We start from the raw sequence: 19,245 nt of genomic DNA on the forward strand, positions 1-19,245 counted from the left end.
TATTTTTAGTCTAATGGTTCCTTCTTCTCTTATTTCAGATCAGTCCTTTCTCAATGGCTGCCTCTGAAAGCCAGCAAGCTTCTAGTTGGTTAAACATTACTTAGCCTTATTATTGAAACAAAAATAGGAGAGCCAAAATAAAGAAGCACTTTCTTCCATAGAGAAAAAAATATTTGAGGTAGTAATTACTCCATTGTTTGAAATGATTCTGTAAGCCATTGTCTTTCTGTCAAAATTAGCCAGTACTAAGAAACTGGCAGGAGAAGGGAGTTGGTAGAAAAATATTGTTTTCTTTTTTTTAAAGATTTTATTTATTTATTCATGAGAGACACAGAGAGAGCAATAGAGATACAGGCAGAGGGCTCCCTGCAGGGAGTCTGATGCGGGACTCCATCCCAGGTCTTCAGGATCATGCCCTGGGCTAAAGGCGGCGCTAAACGACTGAGCCACCCGGGGATCCCCCAATTCTTGACTTTTTTGAGGGGGGGGGATCATACACTCCTTGAAAAATGCCTCAGGGTTACTACTTTGAAGACTTTTCATAAATTGCATAAAATGTCCAGAGGTTTAGGTATTCTCTTGTTCTAAGCCCCATCCAACAAGGAGTATTAAATAAAACACAATGAAGAACTGACTTAAATAAGAAGCAGGCCTTTGAGGAGCCTGGATCGTATTATTGGATGATTTCCTGATTGGCACTTGAACTTGAAACAAGTTGGATCAATAACAGGGACCCACCCCCTCTGGCCGTCCTTTATTTTCATCATTCAGACATTAACAAGATAGTTTATAAACAGTCTTTTGCATTGTTTCATGTTATTTTTTTGGCCAAGAGGAGAAAGCTGACTTTAAGTATGGTACCTGAGGTTCAAAGTGGGCAATGGACTTGCTCCAAGCAGTGGTAAGAACAAGAGAGAGCCCCAGCACTGAAGCCAAGTCTGTTGGATTTCTTCGCAGTGAGAGACAGCACTGTTAAGTCCATCAGATGCAGCAAGCTAGAAATGCCTTAAAAGGAATTTTCATCCAATGCAAAATCAACATAGTTCCATAGTTCTCAGAAGGAAACCTCAAACGATACATGCTATTATATGGAACTCTTAGTGTTTTGTTCTTTCTCTCTGTGACACCAAAAATTCAACAATAGTAAAAACTCCATGAATGTGTCTGCTACTAAATCCTTACTTAGTGTAGTGTGATGTGTGACATGGGCCACAAAGAGGAAATAGGTAGAATGTAAAAAGCCTCCATGGGTAGTTTCACTGAGTGGAAGGGGCAGTAGAATAGAAATAATGGCATTGAAAAATTAGTGCCTCCTCAGCACTTTTCCTTTCAGATCCTCAGTGTTGACTGTAAAGGACTGTGATTTCTTATGTCAAAGAAATTTCTGTATTTTATCTCTGAAGGGACTGGGGACAGCCACCAGTGTTCATATAACCCAGCTCCCATTCCTCCTGTAGAGGTAACACTTGGACACTTCCTTTCCTGTTACAAGCTGTCCAGCTCTCATCAGAGGGGTGAGGTGAGACTTTGTCATGGAGGAAGAACAGTTGCTGCAGCATCAGGCTTAGGCAAGTACAAAAAAGCTGACCTCCTCATTCAAAGGAGTTTGGAATCAAGAGCCTCTCATTTCCCTTTTGGTGAAACGATAAACTAGATGGGATCTGAGAGAGCCCATCTGCCTTCCTCCTTCCTGTTATCCCTCCTCCCTCTTCCTTTCCCACTTTCTCTCTCTCTCCCTGTTCAGAAATTATGAGCAGGGAATATATTTGTAGATAGTAAAGATCTGTTGGACTTCCTCTCTATGGTGACAGGCTAGATCTTTTTGAGGACCAGAATTTCACTACCTCATGATAGACAAGTTTCATTTTAAAGATTCAGGAGACAGGTGTTCCAAAGGTTAAGAGAGGGCCCAAAGTTACAGAGTCAGCTTGGGGGCTAGAAGTGATTCCTAGCGATGCCTTCCCTCAATTTCACCAAATTGCCTCCCTAGATATTGCTATTAGGAAGAGTGAAGGCTGATATGGAATGTGGAAATAAATGAAGACCACCCAAATGAGAAAAAATGGAAGTAATTTATTCGACATTTACTATAGCAGGAGAATCAGCCACCAATCACATGCATTTGGCAGAGATTCAAAGGCAAGCAGAGGAGTTGGGAAGCTTACAGGGGAAAAAAGAGAAGTCTCAGGGTATGACCCCATTGAAGGTTTTTGGCATGCTGAGGCTGGAGGAGGGCTAGCTAGAAGTGGACCTTCCTATATGATTGCTTAGAGGAGCATTTTTGGCTGATTAGTCCTGAGTTGAAGCAAGTATTAAAAATTGGGAAGCTGACAGTCACTGGCTAAGTCCCAACTGCTCTGGGCCATTGCTGCAGAGGCTATGGTTGGCTTCCTGCACTGTTTGCTGCAGAGAAGGTGCATCAGACCTCTTTTGTCACATACAACCTGGTCATTGTCACCTTGTATGTTCTGTCTCCTAGGAGGGATTGCTAACAAATACAGCCGTGCCTCAGTCTCTTGGAGATGTATCAGTAATATCTTTGAGTCTTCCTTCCCCTTTGTTCTCTGTGTTTTATCTATCACAGTTCTTTCCTTGAGCAATCTCTCTGACAGTCACACATTTCCTCCCACCAAAGCCTTGTCCAGACATATCATGTTCTCTTCCAGAACTGCCAAAACTCTGACCTAGCTAAGTTCGTCCCTCCACTCACCTGACCCTTAAGTCCATCCAGCAAACAGGCCCCTCTTAGGCTAATGTCCCCAAACCAGCTGCCTTTTGTGACACTGAAGCCCAAAGCAAATGAAACAACACATCATAGCTTTATCCTAATAAGTCCAGGTCAAATTTGTAAAGCCTGACTTTCAAAGTCCCACATTACCAACCCCACTTTATTCCCCCCCCATCCCTTGGGACAATGGCCTCCCTAGCTCACCAGCACTAGGGCAGGAACCTATGCAAAGGAAGGCCCTGGAACAGGCTCCCAGGGAGTTAAGAGTTTGGTCCTCATTTAATCCATGTGCTTTATTTATGTTGCACGGCCGCAGACTGTACCCTTGTACCTGGTAGTCACCACATAGAAATATGTCATAAGATCAACTGCAACTCATCTTTTAGATTTTTAAGTATTTTTTGACTTAGAAGAAGTCATATGAAGGCATTCTTTATATTCATCCTTTCAGGTGATTATAACAAACCTGGGAGAAAGTTAGTGCAATATTGTCCCCATTTTATAGGTGAGAAAATTCATGCTTTCACAAATTAAGTGATTTACCCCAGAGTTACACAGATAGTAGATGTGAAGAATAAATGAGTAAACAATATTTTCATAGTCTCTATTCTTAAAACCATGCTCTGGGTATTCAGCTGACCACTTGTATGTATATTTTTTCTGACTGCTGTAGAACATTTGGGCAATATAGAAAAGAGTAAAAATCACTCTAGAAAGAAAGAAATCACCTAGAATCATACTCCCCTAAGAATAACCACTGTTAACATTTTGTGTATTTCTTTGCAGTTTCATGTTTACTATTTTGAAATAATTGATCCCAAAGTCTATATAGTTTGCATTCCTCTTTGTTAATTCAATATATGACTAAGGCATTTCCCCATGTTTAAAAATTCATAATAAAAAATTCATGACAAATATTCGATGCATAATACTTTCTCTTTTGCACATATAAAATATAATAAACTATCTCCGAGCAACTAAACCTTTGCTTAGTTTATGGAATTTGTATTTTTTAAAATGCTGCCTCAATATTTTGTTCATACACTATCTTGGACCCTTTACTAAGAATAGGTCTAAAAAAAATTAAAAATTAAAAAAAATAAAAAAAGAAAAAAAAAGAATAGGTCTAAGATTTCTATCATTGAAAACAATATTGTTTGATATTAGAAAGCTATTTTCTAGAAAAGGTACTTTAATTCAAACTACTATCAGCAGCAGAAGGTAATAAACACCTCATCACACTCTCATTGACCCTGAATTTGATGTGTTCTCAAAACCTTGCCAAGTTTATGGAGAAAACAGTGTCTCATTTTAACCTGTAGTATTATTTTTTGCTGCTATTGAGACCAATTTTTCTCTCATACATTTATCAGCTTTTTCTATTTCCTTTTTGGGAAAACTTTGTCTCCTTATCCATGATGGGATTGTGGCAGGTTTCAAATTAATGAGTATGAGCTTTAGAATTTATTTTTACCCCTTTGTGATCTCTTCTGAGGCAACTTTGAAGGAAGTATAATAGAGAATGGTGTGCCCACTATTTCTACAGATTTGTTGTTTTTCAAGAAAGCAGCTGAAAGCATGGAGGCCACATCTGGTACAGAGAGTGAGGGTTTTCTCAGTAAAACTGAATTGAAAGGACCTCAAGAACAGTCGTTCTATCTTTTTTTTTTTTTATATATATATCCTTAATAGAGGCTTAACCCACCCAAGGCCACACTGAAGTACATTAACAAACACGTGGTTTATCAGCTTAGGAAAATGGGGAGAAATATAAAGGTCAAACAAAGGCCTGTGATTTGCCAGAGAGCAAATCAAGGTTATCCTGTACCCTTGACCAGCCACACACTAATTGGATTTCCTACCTCTTCTGGTCAAGTCTGTTTAAGAAGAGTATTAATGCTTTCAAACAGTATTTTTACATCTCTGATAGTCTTTCAATTACAAAGTTTTCAAAACAAAGCAAAATTTAACTTCATTTCATACATGCAATAGAGTTTCTACATATAATCAAGTTAACATGTAGAACTTCAAACTGATCAGGGCTCTCTGGTAAATAGTTTTGGGGCCTGGGCAAGAAATAAATGATGATATATCATCATTTGAGCCTGAATGTATATTAGAATTTAATCAGATTTGTTTTTCTTTCTGGGAGGTCATATTGTTCTTCTCTCCTACCCTTCCCATCACACAGACATATACTCCCTAGTAGAGTCCCTACCTACCCCCAAATTTTCAGGACTAACAACATTCAGTAAATGTCAGAGCTTGCCTTACCTTCTAACTTCCTCTTCCATTGACCAACTTTACAAACCCTGCTTTTCAGGTCAATCATTTGGGAAGGTGGACTTTATCAGTATTTGTTTCTAAAAGAGAACCAGAAGTTGAGAGGCAAATCCTTCATATCTCTTTTCTTGTAAACCAACATTGTGATTTGGTATCTGGCTTAGGTGATTCCAAATCACTAGGCTCAGACCCCTTTATTCTTACTGGCATTTGAACTTGCTTTCTGTATTTAGGAGCAGTTGATTCTGTTTTTATTGTGACACTATGAGCTCTGGCTCTTTGAGCAGTCTTCCTTGAGAAATCTAAAAAATAAAGTTGTCAGATAAAATACAAGGCACCCAGTTAAATTTTAATTTCAGGTAAATATCAAATAAATTTTTAGTATAAGTATGTCCCAAATATGGCATGGAACATACTTATAAAAAGTTATTTGTTGTTTTTCTGGAATTCAGTTTTATTTTATTTTTTTTTAATTTATTTATGATAGACACACAGAGAGAGAGAGAGAGAGAGAGAGAGAGAGGCAGAGACATAGGCAGAGGGAGAAGCAGGCTCCATGCACCGGGAGCCGACGTGGGATTCAATCCCGGGTCTCCAGGATCTCGCCCTGAGCCAAAGGCAGGCGCCAAACCGCTGCGCCACCCAGGGATCCCTGGAATTCAGTTTTAACTGGATATATTTTTATTTGCTAAATTTAACTACCCTATCAAGGAAGCAGCACCATTGAGGAACTAACAGCACAAATCAAATACTTATTTAGTGTCCTACCTCCCTGACACAGCAGTGAGAACCACCAGCAGGTGTTACCATCAAAGAAAAACAAGTGCACATCACAAGGATGTAGGCCTGATCAGGACCAGCAAATGAAGGTAGAACTTAGACAGCCAGGGAAACCAGAGGATTCAGGATGGCTCCCACTGACATAGGATTATTCTAATCAGAGAGATTTTAACAATTAGAGAAATTTTAATTGTCAGAAATCTCTTTTTAGACAGTGAAAAACTATAAGAACTAGCATAAATAATAGGGCCATTTTGAAAAAGAAAATCTGGCTTAATTTTATTGACATAAAGAAACATATAAATTTAGCAAAGAAAAAAACTGTGCAAATATGAATCAGCAACAAGAAAAATCCTGGTTCTACCTGGGCAGGAGCCTCACTGGGAAGAGCTTCACTGTGCACACACCGTTGCTGACCCTGCCCTGCCCACATACCTAGTCTCTACTCTCCTCCCTCAAAGGTCCTCAGAGGACCTCTCAACTTTTCAAAAGCTCTGTTCAAACAGAGCATTGGCATCTCTGGAATTTAATGAGGATGGTTATCCAAGAACAGAATGTGAAATCATATCAGGTGTGATTTAAGCCTGTGAGTAATCAAGATTTAAATATTTTGTTTGGGCAATAGTCTGGTTTCCCAGCTTATAGCATATGCAAAGTTTGAATTTATCAGCAATGGTATAGTTGGAGTGGGGTCAGGGGGTAAGAGGAACACCAAGTCTGGATTAGTTAGCCCAGAATGTCATTGTGCTAGAGAAACAACAGTTGCATCTGATGCCTGAAAGATACATTTTAAAAATTGATTTCCCCCCAAACTTTGGGCCTACTGATTTCTTTTAGCATGCCCAAGTAAAATAAGACTTTTGATCTGCTCTCCAATTGCATCTCAATGAGGATATTTTTACATCTCTGGTGTCTTCAGCTGGTGAAAAATCACTGGTGTGAAGAAGAAAAAGTATGTTGAGAAAAAGACACTTCAGGCTAAGAGGCAGAAACTGTCCCTGTGGCTTAACATCAATAATTTGGATTTCTTCTGTGCCAGAAGGGGAAAGTACTATCTACTCTATTTTCCACAGGGTTTATGAATTGTAGACATAAGAGTACTTTGCAAAGTTAAAAGTGCTCCGTAATAATCCTATCTGTACACTTCTGTTCATAGCCATGTGACTCATAATACCAAAGGGTGGAAACAATTCAAATGCCCATCAACTGATGAATGGATGCACAAAATACGGTAGACATGCAACTAAACATAATGTGGCCTTAGAAAGGGAGGAAATCCTGACATAGGCTACAACAAAATGAAATTTGAAGATGTTATAAGTAGAATAATCCACTTAGCAAAAGGATAAACATTGTGTGACTCCACTTATATTAAGGTACCTAGAGAAGTCAAATTCATAGAGATGGAAAGCAGAACAGTGGTTTTCTGGGACTGGGGGAGGAGGGAATGAGAAGTTATTGTTTAGAGGGGACAAAGTTTCAGTTTGGGAAGACGAAAAAGTTCTGTGGATGGATGGTGGTGATAGTTACACAACATGTGAATGTACTTAATGCCACTGACCTGTATGCTAAAAAATGGTCAAAAAGGTAAATTTTATTTTTTAATATTTTACCACATAAAAATAGATTATATATATTTTTTTAACAGAAAAAAAATACAGTAATTAGAAGTAATAGTGAGCACCTGGGTGGCTCAGCTGGTGAAGCATCAATCTTCTGCTCAGGTCATGATCCTGGAGTCCTGGGATGAGCCCTGCATCAGGCTCCCTGCTGAGCGGGGAGTCTGCTCCTCCCTCTGCCCCTCTCCCCTGCTCATGTGCAGGCATGTGCACACACACACTATCTCTCTCTCAAATAAATAAAACCTTAAAAGAAAAAAAGAAGTGGCAGTAGGTTTACTGGAGTAATAGTATAGGTAGGTTGGAGAAAGCCTTCACATCGTATTGGGCTTATGTAAAAGGGTGGGCTCAGCTACTTACTTCAAAATATTATGGTATGTTTGAATATATAAAGTGAAGAGGCAATTTATGTCTAAATTTGCCTTTCAAGGCAAATTAAAGGATTCTAAAGAAAGTTTACATACCTATATTATAAGAATACGTTAAATAACTGCTTAATTTTCCCCAAAATTACCCCCCTAAGCAAGTCAGGGAAATGTTTTGAATATCTGCATATCAGGTACATGTTGAACTTTAAATCTGTAATTTCAGAGCCTCTGCTATATGTTTTGATACTCTGGGGCTTCCAGTAATTTAACATGTGTTTTACTAATCCTGCTGTGTCCTTTTCCTGCTAATCCTGGGAGGCGTGTGGTGACTTCTTCAGCATCCAATACATGGTACCTGGCATAGGGCTGGGCTTTTAGTAGGCACTCAATAAATATTTGTGGAATGAGTGAGCAGATGTGCAGGGATAGTGGAATCATATGTTAAGCATATATATATTTTTTTAGCTAAATAGATCTTATAATTGTTATCACTCCAGAGTGTGAACATGTCCTAACATGTTTACACCCAAGACCCTCACTGGAGAGCTACAGGGTTCTGAGGGCTCTAGAAAAGTTCTTGGGACAACAGGACCAATACAGGGTTGGTCTAGGCACACCTGCCCTTCTCAGGTGAGCCCCAGGGGTCTCTGGTCTAAAAGAACCAGGATTTAAAGTCCTGGCCATTGTCTTCACATTGCAACCCCTTGAGAATATGGGTTTCCACAAGCATCTAAATTATCCTGGGGATAATTAAAAGTTCTCAAAAGCTCACAAGATACATTTTAGACTGATACTCTTTTTTTTCTTCCATTTCTCCTTTTTCCTCTCATTCCTTCATTTCCTCCTCCCCTTTTCCTTCCTTCCTTCCTTTCCTTCCAAATATTTATTGACCAGCTGGGACTATTTCTAGTATGAAATATAGAGCAAGGGAAAAACAGACTATATAAAATCAGAATTTAGATTCTGGTTAAGGCAAGAGGGGAGACAGGCAATAAACAAATACTTAGAATATGTAGTGATAATTGCTATGGAGAAAAATAAAGCAGCAAAGTGGGGGTAGGAAGTGGGATAAGATGCTGCAAATGTAAATAGAGTGGTGAGAGAAGAGCAAGGCAAAGCCAGAGTGTGGTTGGCATGGAACCAAGAGTGAATGGCATCACTAACTAACTTGCTTAAATTTTTCCATGCTAAGAACCTCTGCTCCAAATGTTTCTTATTTTTAAGCATATTATTGCAAGTCTCCCAGTGGGGTCCACACCAGCATTTCCTTAGAGACTTCAAACCTACCTGAGTGCTACCACTCAGCAGTCTGGGAACAAACTCTGGAACATCTTTCTGGCTGCTTGCAATGCCTGTGTTCATATGGAAATTTACAAGCAATTTATATTTGTTAATTCATTCATTTACTTATTCATTAAACATCTATTGTGTGCCCATCACTCTATAGAATTCTGGGGAATTAGAGATGAAAAAACCCACAACCCATGCTGCCCAAGGGTTTGCATGTAGCAATAAGAAAAAAAAAAAAAGGTAAATATAAATAGATGAAATAAAGGGTCTCAGGTACACACACACACACACACACACACACACACACACACACACACACCTGGGGAGATTAGGGTTGGAATGGGCTGGGAGACAAGAGAATAAAGATATCTTCATCTGAGAGCAAAACAGTGATTTATTTGCAAAGTCTCCATTTAGTATAGACTCACATGTCATTAATTGTTGACCACTATATATTAGCCTTCCGGATTGATGTATTAAAATTGTTATGGAAAAATGCCATCAATTCTTGCCAACAAATATATTTCTTCTCTGAAGGAATTATCCACTGTTGCAGGTCTGATTTCAGTTGTATAATACTTTGCCAGAATTTTAGTTCATGCAATTCAAAAGGAAAGTTTATTATTGTTGTTTATCTACTATAGAATAACATTTAAATTTGAATTAACCTCTCTCAAATAATTGTATCTGAATTTAGAAAGACATTAGGGATTAGGTGCGCATGCCCCATTAAAGTTAATTATAAGAAAGAAGGATTTCTATTATTAGCTTGTATTTCTAAGGCATTCAGAACTATAAAATGCCATGCAGTTATTTTGTGTATCCTCATTCTCAGCATTGCTCCCATGGGCTAAAGACAGGGCAAGCAGTCCCTTTTACAAAGAGAGAAATGAGTCTGGCTCAAGTGAGAAGTGGCTTGTCAAGGACCACAGGATGGGTATTGGCAAGTAGGACAAGAAGCCACAAAGTTTGACTCCGGAGTAATATTCTTTCGATCAAAGCCTCCTTCCCTTCAGTCAGCTGCAGAAGACTTAGCACTATGCAAAATCCAGGTAGAAGTATTTCCAAAACTTTCACTTCTGACTAACTAAGGTAAAATCATGAATTAACCTACTGGCTTTTGCACCACAGGCAGGATAGTTCACAGAAATTTACCTATATTAATTTTCAGCAAATTATATTTCAACTTTTTACCTTACTCTATTGCATTTTTGAGATACAATTTGCATACCATAAAAAATCACCCCTTTAAAGTGTACAATTCTGTGATTTTAGATTATATATGACATTGCTAAATCATCACTGCTAGTTCCAGAACATTTCCATTACCCCGAAAAGAAACCCCATTCCCATTAGCAGATATCCTCCATTCTCCCCTTCCCTAGCCCCTGGCAACCAGCCAGCTATTCTCTGTGTCTATGGATTCGTCTATTCTGGACATTTCATATAAATGGAATCATACAATATGTAGGCTTTTGTGTCTAGCTTAAAGCAGCATAATATAAAGGTTCATCCATGTGGTAGTATTTAACAATATTTCATTCTTTTTAAAGCACTGGATAATAATTCCATTGTATAAATATATCACATTTTGTTTATCAATTCATCAACTAATGAACATTTAGATAATCTCTACTTTTTTGACAATAATGAACTTTGGTGTAAACATTTTTGCATGGGTATATGTTTCCATTTCTCCTGTTTTTACACTTAAGAATGAAATTTTTGGATCATAAGATAACTCTGCCAAACTATTTTTCCAAAGTGGCTGTACCATTTTACTAACCACCAGCAATGGATGTGGGATCCAATTTCTCCACATTCTGGCCAACACTTGTTACTGTCCGTCCTTTTTACTATAGTCATCTTAGTGAATGAGGAGTGGTATCTTATAGGGAGAAGTCTTGATTTGCATTTCCCTAATGACTTATGAGGTTGAACATCTTTTGATATGCATGTTGGGCAGTTGTATATCTTCTTTGGAGGAATGCCTATTCAAATGCCTTGCCCATTTTAAATTTGGGTCATCTACCCTTTTATTGCTGAGTTTTAAATGTTTTTCGCATATTCTGAATGCTAATCCCTTATCAGATATGTGATTTGGAAATATTCCCCCAAATTTGTGATTTATCTTTTCATTTTCTTGATAGTGCCGTTGGCAGCACAAAGATTTTTAATTTAGATGAAGTCCAGTCTTTTTTGTTTGCTGCCTGTGCTTCTGGTGTTATGCCCAAGGATCCATTGCCTATTCTGAGGATACAATTTTCCCCAAGAGTTTTATAATTGTAGCTCCTACATCTAGATGTTTGACCCATTTTGAGTTAATTTCCAATTATGGTATAAGGTAGGTTCTAACTTCATTCTTTTGCTTGTGGATATCCAGTTGTCCTTGCACCATTTATTGGAAAGAATATTCTTTCCGCCACTGAATGGTCCTGGTACCCCAGTTGAAAAATCAGTTGACCATGGATATATGGGCTCATTTTTGGACCTAGTTAATTCTATTGATCTGTATGCCAATCATTATGCTATTAGCACATTGTTTTGATTATTGTAGGTTTGTAATAATTTTTAAAATTAGTAAATTTGAGTACTGTAAGTTTGTTCTTCTTCCTCAAGACTATTCTAGCTATTCACTTGCCTTTCCCTATGAATTTTAAAATCAGCTTGACAATTTCTGTAATATAGGCAATATGAATTTTGTTAGGAGTCTGTGGATTAATTTGAGGAGTATTACCATCTTAACAGTGTTAAGTCTTCCAGTCCATGAACAAGAGAGGTCTATTGACTTCTTTAATTTCTTTCAGTGATGTTTTCTGTTTGCAGTATACATGTCATACACAACTTTTGTTGAATTTATTCCTAAATATTTAATTATTTTTGATGGTATAAATTAAAGATGTAATTGGTACTATCATTAAAAAATAGATATTGTTACAACTAGATACCAGATATTGGACCAATCCATCGTCTCATTAGACCCACCCTACAACTCTTGGAGATGCTATTACTATTCTCAGTCTACAGATGAAAAAAAACAAAGCTCAAAGAAATGAAGTAATTTGCCCAAGATCACCGGAATAAGTGGTTTACTGGAATTAGAAAGCAAGTGTAACTGAGTCTAAATTGTATGCTACTAATGTAAAAATTTTTGTGCCCCATTAAGTTGTCTTTGAAGATGAATAGTTTGGGAATCCATGTGTTTTTATATCCAGTGAACCATGAAACTGTTATTAGTTTTACTTTCAGTACCCATATAAGGAAAAAATTGTTAACAGAGTATGGTATGACTCCAGGATGACTTTTAATGACAATTATTGTTTAGAAATCTAGAGATTATGGCTTATCAGCATCCATAATAGAAATGTGATCTTATCACATATACAATTATTAAATTATTGCTTAAATTAGTCTTCACCCAAATATTAACTTGACACAAAAAAATTAAGTTAAATTATTGAAATCCTTGTCTCTTATTTTTATCTTTTATGAATCTTAATTATGTGAAGCTGGAGTTGAAGAGGGCTAATATCAACAGCAGAGCCCCAGATGCCCACATTTGGAGCATTTTGGTCAATTCAAGTCTAGAAATATTTATAGATGGTTATTGTTTTGATTTTTCATTGTCGTATAACAAATATTTGGTAGCTTAAAACAAATAGTCATTTTATTATGTCTCATAATTTTGTGAGTCAGGAATTTAGGCAGCACTCAGCTGAACAATTATTATGTTAAACAAGTCACACCAAGTCATTTGTTTTTATCAGCTGCTGGTTGATCTGCTCTAGAGGGTCCAGGATGGCTTCACCCATATGCCTGATGCCCTAGTTGGTGAAGTAAGTAGAAGGTGAGCTCAGCAGAGCCCTTTTCCCACTCTTTTTTTAGCAGAGTAGAAAGAGTTCTTAAGACTGATTTAGGAATCCAGAGAGAGGGTAAAAGATAGTCTTGAAATGGACATTGAATGACTTCCAACATATTTTAATGTCCAAAGTCGTCAGGGATCAGCCAAGATTCAAGTAAAAGGGAACTGGAACCCACCTCTAAATGAGACCAATGCAAAGAATTTGTATGCCTCTTAAACCTGTACCAGACATGATATTAGGCTTCAGGGAAAGAGATTAGAATGCTTCTTTACCAAAGGCTCTCAAAGTTTAATGACTGTGGTTAAGGTAATCATATCATATAATTTATTGTCTAAGCCAGATACTTTTGAGAGTGAAAGGAGGTGCAAATAATTATTATGCTTGGATTAGAGGCATGACATGGAACTATCCCATGCAAACTGAAATGATAGTCATGCTAATTTGGGGTACATTGAAGCTTAGTATATCAAGATATTTGTGGAAAGCTTAAACTTTATTTTCCCTAGAAATTTCACCACTCTCTTAGTGCATGAACTTACTTTTATTTTTGAAAGAAAGTGTGTTGGGGAATGGTTTGAAACAATAATGAGACCACTGTGTGTACCCTAAATTGTCAATGATGAAGATCACATTCTGATATCAAGAAAAGCAGATCTGCATCCTCTGTCTAAAACTCTATGCTTCTTGCTACATACTTGACTTCTTTTTTTTTAAGATTTTATTTATTTATTCATGAGAGGCACAGAGAGAGAGAGAGAGAGAGGCAGAGACACAGGCAGAGGGAGAAGCAGGCTCCACGCAGGGAGCCTGATGCGGGACTTGATCCCCGGACCCCAGGATCATCCCAGGGCTGAAGGCAGGCGCTAAACCGCTGAGCCACCCGGGGATTCCCATACCTGACTTCTTAAAAAAAAAAAAAAAAAAAAGGACTAAAGAAAGTTGCTCAGTAAACTTGTGACAAAAGCCAATATTTATGAAGATGAACAAGTTCAAAATTATCCTTAGTATAATCTACTCCATCTGTCACATTGCTTCTTCTATTTTATTTCTGCCATGCCCATTACTGAATTTTATTTTTACCTAAATTCTTCTTTAGGCTAAAGTTTACTCAACCCTTAGGGTTCTCTAGGGTAAAGAGTGAAAAATAAATGCCCCAAAGGCTTACAACATTAAAAGGATTTTTTTTTTTTTAATTTGCTCATTTCACATTCAGGTGTAAAGCCAAATAAGAAACACCTACTGGGCAAATGGCAGAGAGGCAGTGTCATTCTGCATCCCTATCAGAGGTTGTTGAGGCTGCAATCACTTTATGTGAGTCTCCAGATTTGGCACTCAAGTGGCAGGGAAGAAATTCTGTGAATAGGAGAAAAAGGAACATGAAACTTTCCTGGCAATGTGTTTCAAAGGAACTAAAACCACTGCGCTAAAAATAAAACTTCAGACAAGCTGTATTTCATAATGACTATTCTTGCTTGTATTAATTAGGAAGGTTTTTAAAATTCTTATTCCTTCTGATTAAGTATTTTAAAGTCAGTCACTCATAGCAGGTGAATGTACTGGCTTCACTTTCTATTTGAATGAGACATGGATTTCATTCGTGACCTCTCTACCCTGACCGCCAGGCCAATTACATATTTATTTTTCATTTGAAACCTAAATTGTCAAGCCCTCATCTGTATCTTAAAGTGTTTTGATATCTTTCAAGGAAAAGTGATGGATGGATGGATGGATGGATGGATGAATGGGTGGGAGGTGGAGGGTTAGGCTAGTAGAGATGTTCATTCAACCAGTATTTCTTTTGAACCTGCATCTATTAGGTGTCAGTCCCCGACTTAGTGCTGTGAATACCAAGATGAACAAATGCTGATGAGGTCCTTTTCATGGTATTTACGCTCTGGTGTAGCCAGAGAAACAGTAAACAGGTCAATTATAAACACAATAATTATAGATTGTATTAATTGCCTCTAAGGAAATACACAAGATGACATGATGGAAAGTAGCTGGCTGAGGTGGGAGGAAAGGCATGATTAAGCCTACCAGGAAAAGCCTCTTGAGGAGGTCATATTTGACTTTAGACCTGAAAGATGAGAAACAGAAAGCCATGAACTTAAGAAAAGTGCCTTTGAGACTAAGAAAATAGCAGCTATGAAGGCCCTTTTACACAGTAGCATATATGCAACAGATGCGTTAGGTGGCCTGGAATCCAAAAACAAACAAAATACACTAACTAGAATTTTGCTAATTATCTAGAATCTAGGCTATCTGGATTCTAGGTAGTTTGGTCAAACTAGGTCTGAGTCTCATTCCAATAACAAAATAAAAATGACTACAGAGAACACAAACTTCTTACCAACTATCTGTGATTTGAGGCAAGTCCCTTCTCTAGGTCTTAGTTTTCTTATGTATAAATAGAAAGAAACTGCCCTAGCTACTTTCTGAACTCTCTAGAGCTTGAAGACCTTTCTCAGAGAAGGAAACTGAGGCCCAGGCAAAGAGAAAACTGAAGGAACTAGCCTTCACTTAGGATTGAGGACTAGGACATGGGAAACGCTTTTCATACCATGTCCCATTCAATTCTCCAGGATTCTGGATTAAATACTATCTTCTCTGTATTACAAAGAGGAAACGAAAGCACAGAGAAGTAAGGTGACTTCCAAGTCTACCTAGCTAGTAAGTGGCAGAGCTGAGGTTGGGCCTTAGGGCTGCTGACATTAGATCTCACTGGAGTCTGAAAGGCATGGATTCAAATTCTGGCTCTGTTCATCAGCTGATGAGTCTGTGCAAATCCCTTAACCACATGGGACTTGGTTTCTGCCTTTGCACATAGAGATAATATTGTCTGCCTAATGGGACCACTGAAAAGATGAAAATAAAACTTGGCTTTTAAAGTACTCTGTAAGCTCCTTGTACAGAATGAGCTTTTAATAAATGTCAGCTGTTTTTATTTTATTTCCCTGAGATTGCATAGCAGATGGAATCAGATCTTGTCTTTTACATCCAAGAAGAGTCCTCTTATCATTCCCCATGTGAAGTAATATTGTATTAAAGAAGTAAATATATTCACTGAATACCTGACTAAATACAATAAAATAAAAATAATTAGGAATGAAAAGAATGAAGATGTCCACATGTCAGGAAAAGCTTTTGGATAGTATTTTGCCAGACACTATGACTGAATTCTGTGGGACCAAAATTTTTGCTAGATCTTTCCTGTTTATATCATCTTGAACATAAAATCACATTATGATTCATTAATCTAGATATGTCAGATTTGTTGTTCAAGGTCCTTCAAGATAATTTCTGGCTAATAGAACTATCATTGTCAGTATAAAAAATACAATTTGGGTAAGGTAATACAATTTGTTTGAATTAATCAATTCCTAGAGGTAAACTACATGATTCAGGCCAAATAATTTCTTAGGCTAGAGGAGAGTAGTGGAGGTAGGGGGCTTCAGAATGACAACTTAGGGTCTGAGCTACTAGATTCTCATCCTGGACAGGGCAAAATTGAGATAAGCACACTATGGGAGCTGCTTGTTAAGTGTAGATATTAAAAATACTTCTCTATAATTATTAAATGCAAAATGAGAACCCACTGTGTATGAAGAACTTTCTTTCATATCATTAATTTCCTTATCAAATCCTTTATTTGCCCATAAAATGAATACTCTTTCAAAGTTTTGTTAAAAAGTCAACAAATAAATAAATTATTGCATTAGATAATACTTTTCTACATTTTGAAAGCATGTGCATGTAACATTTCACGGTTTAGAGTTCTGTGAGAATGTAATATTTCAACACCCTACCCCCACAGCTCTCCCTCCCCACCCTTCGGCTAGAATTTTGGAATAGTTGCAGTTGATCTAAAAATAATTTTCTTAAAATCAAACTGGAGTATGATTTCAAGGTGCAATACGGAGGCCTTGACACCTGTGTCTCACCCCTATTTTGCAAAAGCAAAATCATTTGTATGCCAGTACAAAGCACTGACATTTTTATCACCACAGATGCGGTGCCTGACTTTTCCCATTACAGAAGCCTCCTAGAGCCAAGGCAGGTGCTGAGAAGCTCCTAACCAAGATGTGTGGGAGTTTGAAGTATTCTTGGGCAGAGCTTCCTGGAGTCCTTGGATTCCTTTATATGGGATCGTGAGTGCTTAATGTAGTCTTCTCCACACATCCGCTGGACGTCAGGCAGAATGTTTTCTTCTACAAGCGGGACCCCTGATAGAGAGATGCAAGAAGAAGAGCTACAGGGTATTTGTTTTGCCATGTTTCACTTTAGGATTTTAGGTGAATTAGCATGGAGATGATTCTTCTCAGCCAGAGAGGAACATAAGTTGGGTGAGGACCAGTGGCATTCCAGTGTCAATGAAGAAGAACAGGACCATGCACCTGGCATACTCTCTCTTTGTGTATGCCAAGTCATCACATGAGGCTTTATTCTTGCAGTTGGATTTAAATGGATAAACACATTTTACATTTGGTCTTTTTAAAAATATTTATTTATTTGAGATAGAGAGCATGAGTGGGGAGGAAGCAGAGGCAGAGGGAGAGGGAGAAGCAGACTCCCCAGTGAGCAGGGAGCCGGATGTGGGGCTCAGTCCCAGGACCCCGGGATCCGACCTGAACTGAAGGAAGATGCTTAACTGACTGAGCCACCCAGGCACCCCTCACACTTGCTTTGATAAGCATTTTGTCAATTTTAAAAATCACTGCCATCTCTCAGACAGTAGCTGGCGTCTATTACTGCTCAGCTGTGTGCTCTGTGTAATATCCTCCAGCTTTGTCCCAGAATTCTCAATCAGTTGCCATAGTTGGCAAAAGGGAAAGAAAAGCGAAGAGCCTTATGTGATGTCACTGCTGATGCATGAAATAAAATCCATCTTAGGTTATCATGCTGGCTTGAAAAGTCTGCCCCCCTTCCCCCAGGCGTTCCTGTAGGCAGACTTTTTCACATATGACACAGCCCAAAGACCACATACTGCCACCCCACTGAAATGCCACTTCCCCATAGCTTTAGGGGGCAGAACCCCTGCTCTTCACGTTGCTTAACAATAAGATGTTGTCTTGTGACAACAAGCGGCTAACAACATAAGGAAGGTGGTGAGAAGAGCATCTTCAGTTCTACCACAGGCTAGTTATTTTAATGGCCAGCCCCCTTCCTCCTGCATAGTAGCAAATGAGGACCTGCTCTCAAGGAGGAAAGTGGTACATCGGGCTCCCTGCATGGAGTCTGCTTCTCCCTCTGCCTGTGATTCATGGTCTCAGGGCCACACGGAGGAGAAAGCAGAGGCTACATAGACTCTTGAGGCAGAAGCTTGCAGATCATTTGACTCTACATCTATCACATTCTACTGGTCAACACAAGTCCCAGTGCCAGCCAAGAGTCAAGGGGAAGGGAGCTAGATTTCAGCTCTAGATCTTGATGGAAGAAGTGGCAAAGACACAATACAAAAGATTGTTGCATCTGTCTTTGCAAGTAGTCTACCACAAAGAGCTCAAAGCAGAGTATTTGTAATAAATCCATGGCAAGATTCTCAGCAGAAGGAAAATCTCCATGTGCTTCAATTTACTATTTCTGATCTGAGGGTTTTGTTCTCTAATGATGCAAATGCAAATCTAGCACATGCATATTGTTCTGCTGGAGCCATCTGAACATTTGAGTGTTAGTATTTCTAGAAAAGCCCATATTTAAGTTGCTGTATAGAGAATATCGTACATCCTCTGAAACAATTTAATGGTCAATCACTCAGGCAGTTTCACAAACACCATCAGGGAGGGCCTTAAAATATCTTTTTTCATAAAATAGCTGTTTGTTCCTCCTTCTATTTCTTTGGAGGTTTTTTTTTTAAAGTCTGACCTCAGGAACAGCTCAGGCACCCAAATGGGAGAGGTCTCCAGAGTTCTGATTGCCTCTTTTAGCTCTAAATATGGCAGAGGATGGCTGACTTCAGATATGTCCAGAGAAATTCCCTGGGAAAAAGTGGATTATTTCAGGAGGTATTTTCACTGTTTTAGTTACACTTTTTTGGAACAGAGATTCACCCAAGTTGCTCAAGTAAATTGCTAGTGGGATCTTGTTTTGTTTTATTTTGTTTTGTCAGTTATAACCTGGGGATAGGAGGACAGCTGGAACTGGAAAGCTTTAAGCTGTCAACTCTAGGAACTGACTTCTCTCCCTCTTTTATGGCCTGATCTCTCTCTCTCTCATTTTTTTCCTGTCTCTGTCTCTCTCTAGCTCTCCTTCTCCCTCTCTCATATTATCTATTTTATCTGTCTGGTCTCTACCAATAGGTTTCTCTGTTTATTAAT

General features: G+C 38.3%; 1 protein-coding gene across 7 annotated transcripts in view; it reads left to right on the forward strand.

The window, feature by feature from the left end:
• STARD13 (StAR related lipid transfer domain containing 13) overlaps positions 1-19,245 on the forward strand; it is a 511,253-nt gene that overhangs the window by 10,609 nt on the left and 481,399 nt on the right. Inside the window, exon 3 of one of the 7 annotated variants that reach the window (XM_035718334.2) lies at positions 12,836-12,915. The exons of 5 other annotated variants lie outside the window; for them this stretch is intronic. The gene's annotated coding sequence lies outside the window, so the exon portion shown is untranslated. The remainder of the gene's footprint in view (positions 1-12,835; positions 12,916-19,245) is intronic. One more of the 7 variants, XM_049101343.1, reaches the window with a different exon arrangement.

This window comes from Canis lupus, chromosome 25 (genome assembly GCF_003254725.2).
Source record: "Canis lupus dingo isolate Sandy chromosome 25, ASM325472v2, whole genome shotgun sequence".
In the NCBI taxonomy this organism is placed as follows: domain Eukaryota; kingdom Metazoa; phylum Chordata; class Mammalia; order Carnivora; family Canidae; genus Canis; species Canis lupus.